General features: G+C 34.5%; 1 long non-coding RNA gene across 5 annotated transcripts; it reads left to right on the top strand.

Annotated features, from left to right (window-relative positions):
• Window positions 1-1,566: 1,566 nt before the first annotated feature.
• LOC113302269 lies at window positions 1,567-4,930 on the top strand. Of its 5 annotated transcripts, XR_003336723.1 has the most exons (5): window positions 1,567-1,945; window positions 2,033-2,919; window positions 3,051-3,278; window positions 3,367-4,344; window positions 4,725-4,930. It is a non-coding gene; the product is annotated as an uncharacterized LOC113302269 (long non-coding RNA). The 5 variants fall into 5 exon arrangements; XR_003336721.1 differs by having other exon boundaries at window positions 3,051-4,344; XR_003336722.1 differs by having other exon boundaries at window positions 2,033-3,278.
• Window positions 4,931-5,720: the final 790 nt, after the last annotated feature.

Here is a 5,720-nt window from a genome sequence, read left to right as displayed (position 1 = left end):
AACTAGCAATAGATAACATACCCAATTTTCATAAATTAGGGTTTCCTAAATTGGTTTGTAAAATACCCAATTTTCAGAAATTATGGTTTATAAAAAAAAACTGAAATCGACTAATTTGGGGTACTGAAATCTAATATGAAATTTCCCATTTATGGTTGTGATTACCAACCTATGAATGTTCTCGTACATAGTGACGAAATCTTGTAAGAAAACCACTGACGTTTAACAACCAGTTACCTTCTTTGCTTGAAAATCTTCACGAATTAGCATTGAAGATGGATAAAAACCGGACATACTACCAGCATAATCTATTCATGATCTGTTTGCGCAGTAAAAAAATACATTAAAACTCGAGTTTTTTAGCGAATATACATTTCTGCAGAGAGTTTAGAGAGAGAGATGGATGAGAAGAAATGAAACTGATCTTCCCCTTTGCCTTAACCCTAAAATGTTATAGATTGAGTCTTCCTACTTCTGATCCTGTTCGTCTGTATCATCTCGAGATGCATCGATTGTAAGATGTATGGTCGAGGATGTAATATCATTAGGTTAAGGATATACTCCTGAATATTAATCTTGGCCATATAAGTATTCCTAGAGATGAATACTTATAAGATGTACGGTGTTAGATTTTCTATGGTCAGGTTAAGGACAAACTCGTCAATTTACAATGCATTTCACTCTGGAATGGTGGGACCCAGTGACGTAGCCCTGCATTTAACGGAAGTATGACTGGTTTGTTAATGGTTTGTAGCAGTGTGACTGATTTGCAAGCCGGGTCTTAATAGTGTGACTGTTTTTGAATTTTCCCTTAAAAAAATTGTAGTTTTTTGGAATTGTTAATATAAATCGGAAGAGTTTGACATTTTCCATCCCATTTTTTGAGAAAAGCGGATAACGACAACTAACTCAAATGTGTCAGTTGAAGGATTTAAAAGTCCATAGATATTTGACTAACCTCTAAATACGTCACCTTACATCTTCTTCGACCTTTGATTCATTTCAAAATTAAAATGATACATATCTTTGCAAAACGAGCATCCCCATCCGTATCATTAAATAAATACAATCCAAGTTTTGGATCCATACCTTGTTCCCTTACCAATCTTCTCTTTAGCATAGCCATGAATTCGTCTCCACTTGTACCAGCTTTACAATCATAACAATACAACTCCTTGAATCTGCCACCGATCACTACAAGAAGATGAGTCTATTGCCTCACCATTTTGCCGCACATCTACAATTAGTGAGGCAATAGATAGGTTTTAGACTCACTGCATAATAAGTGTGGCACTAACTAGGATCTTTTACCACACCTACAGACAGTTGAGGCAAAAGACTAACGTTTGCCTCATGTCACTCGTCGTCGAGGCAATAAATGAGATTATTGCCACAGAGATGCGACAAGAAGTAAAAAATACATTCATAATTATGAATTTCCTAAATTCTTTTTTTCTCATTTGTTTATTAGAAAAAGAGTTGCAAACTCACGTGGATCACGTGCTCCTTATTGAGAAGAACCCGCATACGTGTTTTGTTACTCTGCCCAGACCGTCATCTCTTCTCTGCAACTTGAATCTTAAAAGTTTGGTTTTCTCAACCAAAAATCTAACTCCAAATATCTCCCTAAAATTTTCGTGAAACCAAATTCCCTCCTAAAATATTTGCGAAAACCAAATTCCCTCATAAAAGATTTGCGAAAACTAGATTTCCCACTAAAGCTCGCCAAACACCCAAAGTTTTCGCATCTTATCAAATAGAACACTTTCAGTTTTAGGTAACGACTTTCATCTTATCAAATAAAATCTCTCAAAACCCTAGAAAATGACTCACATCTTCTTCTCGAAATAATCATTCGCTTGAACTTATACAATTTTGAATCACACACATAAAGACTCGAAATCCCTAATTTCCTATCTCATACATCAAACTCATCCATCAAAAGGTATAAACCCTAATTTACTATTTCGCTCTTATCAGTAATATCACTCGATCATCATAAACAATTCTCTGAATTTTGTTCCTAATCCAGAGATCTACACGTCAGTTCGATCAATTTTTGGGTTTTGGTGACTTATAGCAGGTCATTTTCTCACCTCTCTCTCTGAAGTTTCAATTCTAATACGAGTTTAATTTAAGTTGGGTTTCTAATGTTCTTCATTATTTTTTTTTGTAAGTTGTTTTCTTTCGTTTTTGAAGATTCAATTTGAAGAAGAGTAAGTTTCCAGTCCCTATTTTTTTAAATTATTTTTTCTTAGCCTTCTTTTGTTTAGGTAAAACTGTTTTGTATGTGGTTCTCATATTCAATTGTTAGGGCTATCGAATCTAATTATTGTTTTGTTGAGATTTGGGTTTGGTTCTAATGTTCACTTGTACGGTAGGCATTTTGTGGTGGTAGATACTTAGTCCTAATCATTGGACATGTATTGAACCAACTTTATTTCATTACTATGGTACTTCAAGCAAAAAACAGGAGATGCTACCTTGAATTTAAACTATAATAAAAATGACGAAAAACAAATTGTTTAGGACTGCATAAATCTGGTTTAACTATGAACTGTTAATAATCCTTCCTTTAGATTTAGATTCACTTATTTTTTAGTTTTTTTTTTTGAGAATTTATTTTTTGTATTCTGGTTTTGTTTATTGTTCCACATCCATAAGAATATGTTGTTGTGCCAAATTAACTTGTTTGCTTTTATCTACTTATGCAAAGCATCAGGTTAGTTTGAGGAATGTAGTGATATATGAATGATCATTACCCATCATATCTAGGCATACAAGAACTATTGTTACCCCTCATATCAAGCATATCCTGTTTGGCAGTTGTCTAGCTTTCTTGCCACTATCACTGAGCTAACATGATGGTAAATAAACAAAGTGGAGAGCAAGTTCAGCATTCCAATTTCGCAGATACTGGTAAAATCTTGTTTAATATTGTTGAGTTAAGATGTATCTTTACTGGTAAAATGTTAAAGTCTTGTTTAATATTGTTGAGTTTAGATGTATTTTCAGTTGTGTGCAAAATGTTGATATTTCTCTCTAAGCAGCTGCCGTCCTTATAAAGAGAAAAGTTCGAGGTGATGCCACTCTTGCATCTTTCGTGAGAAACAAACAACCTAAGGTAAAAGTTGATTTGGATGGCAAACCTAGTGGAGACAATCAAGCACGACATTCTGATGTCATCGGGTGTTGCGTAAACAATCTCGCCTTTTCAACTGGCCCAAGCTTTGGAATTTGGAAATTTTGCTGGCTGATGAGGCTAAGGATTGGTTATGGTGAACATACTCAGCAGAACTTTATATCATCTTTGTTTTTTATTTGCCATTTGATTTGTTAGTGTAACTTATGAACTGAATTCTATAGATGAATGTTATAGAACAACGACACTCTCTATTGCTTAAGGAATGTTTAAGAGCAAGAAAGCTAAATGCCAACAGAAACACCAAAAACCCAAAAACGCACATGAAGATAATCTTGATGACCCAAGGCGTTAACCAAATTGGAATGGAAGCTGGGGATATTGTGAAACATTTGGATGGTTGAGAGCAACGAGTAAGTTCATACATCTGATATCAAGAAACTCTATCAAGAGTATGTATGTGTTTAAGTTTTGGTAATACACTTATGTCTGAAATGGTACGTACATGCATATGTTGGTCTTTATGGTTACCTTTTATTCTGCAACTCATTATTTGGTTGGATTTGACTATTTATGTTCGAGATATTTCTCACATTGGACTGTGTACAGCTAGTAGAGAGGAGTTAGATTGGGACACATGAACCTCAAATCATATATCATCATCAAGAGATATGAGCTAGGGAAATTACCCTTGTAAATCTTTGCAACTCTATTTATACCCTTAAAGCGCTTTCTATCTATAACAGTATTTAAATGGCCGTTATTTTGTTTGCATGTTTAGCACCTCTTGATCATGTATCTGGCTTAGCTGCACCCAATTCCTTGTCAAAAATGGATAGTGTGCTACAAACCAGTTTTTTCTCCCTTAAATAGCCGTAATTTTTTGTATGAATTATATCATTTAATTTTATATCGCTTATCACTGTAAGTGGCGAAATTTGTATATGCTCAAGATAATGGAGGAGTATTACGTCAAAACCAAATTATTGAGTGTCAGATTGTACATGCCAGATGGATTGACATGACCAGGGGATCTCTCAGGTTCTTCTGATCACTTTTTAAGAATTGGGGAGCATCATTACAGACATTCGGAGCAACTATCTAGATGCAGGGAGTGCCCAGCAGACCTGAGGAGGAACTCTTTGGACCTAGGAAGCCACTTTACATGCCTGGGAGGCAGCTCAAGGAACCTCAAACCGGCTGTAAGTATCTCTTCCTTGATTTTTAATTCATAAAAATCTGAAAATCTCTTAAGAAAAAATGTGAGACAACTATAAGTAGGCATAATCATATGCATGTTAGTATGATATTTCTCTTAGACTCAAGAATTCCATTGGTTTAATTTCTTGATGAAAAATAAGATTTCCTTATGATGTTAGAGACAGAATAAGTATTCTAACTTGAGGACATTCTTATAATCCTTAAATCTTCAAATCTTTTGTCGTCAGTAAATGAAATAAGCCCATATTATCCAATTTCTTATGATCAATCAATTAACCCCTACAAGCTTCCGTTAGATATGATTCTGTACATTGATTGCTGTTCTTTTGCTTGGTGATGTTTGTTTTGATTTATTTGGCAGGTGCGCTTGGCTTAGGAACGTACGTCTGTGTAGAATAAATCTAGTTGATCTATAAGGTTTTGTTAATTTCGATTAAGGTTGATACTAAAATCGGAGATTGTGTAAAATAGTTTGTTTCTTTCCTTATGGTGAAGTGGGATTCACTATACTCTGTAACAAATATATTGTTTCTTAATGAAATTAAATTTTCTTGTTTTAATTCAATACTTATATACGGCTTTAGTGTCACTGTAAATTTCAGTACAATATTACAATGGTTATAAATCTGTGAACCTGTTTTTGCTACAGGCAAGTAAGGGTTTTAGCTGCATTTACTCGTGTGGCAAGAGAGTTTTTGATATATTTGTCCCTCACATTATTGCCTCAGCAGTTGGTGTGGCAAAAGAATTAAAAATTAAAACAATAAAAACATAAAAAAAATTAGAAAATATAGAAAATACCTTTTTGCCTCACACTACTGCCTCACATATAGGTGTGGCAAGAACCCAGCTTTTGCTACAGCAAATTTAAGGTGTGGCAATAATTGTTTGCCACCCCGACTGTTGCCACAGGTGTGGCAAAATGTTTTTGTGTGGCAAAAGGATTTAGCTACACAAAATATGGGTTCTTGCCTCACTAATGACGTGTAGGAATACACGGGTTTTCTTGTAGTGGATATCAGTTATCCGGAAATCCCTATCTTCACTACCCATTCTGAGACATTAAACAAAAATAAAACAAATCAACCCAACATTTAACATGCCCTTAAGCAGTAGTAATATCAGTTGATGACAAATACAAACAAAGTACAACTTTATGCATATAAAAAGCAGCCAACAATCTGCTAGGATTTGTGGCACTTAAGAAGCCATATAAAAAACGTACATGTTGAACAGTATAAACCTTAAGACAGTTAACAACTCTTGCATCAACTCTTGCATCAACATTATCCATTTACATTGAGATGCATAAGCCATTTTATCACTAATCTCAGAGAACTACAAATTATGCATAAGC

Source organism: Papaver somniferum, chromosome 8, assembly GCF_003573695.1.
Source record: "Papaver somniferum cultivar HN1 chromosome 8, ASM357369v1, whole genome shotgun sequence".
Taxonomy (NCBI): domain Eukaryota; kingdom Viridiplantae; phylum Streptophyta; class Magnoliopsida; order Ranunculales; family Papaveraceae; genus Papaver; species Papaver somniferum.
This window is presented reverse-complemented; position numbering and strand designations above follow the sequence as displayed.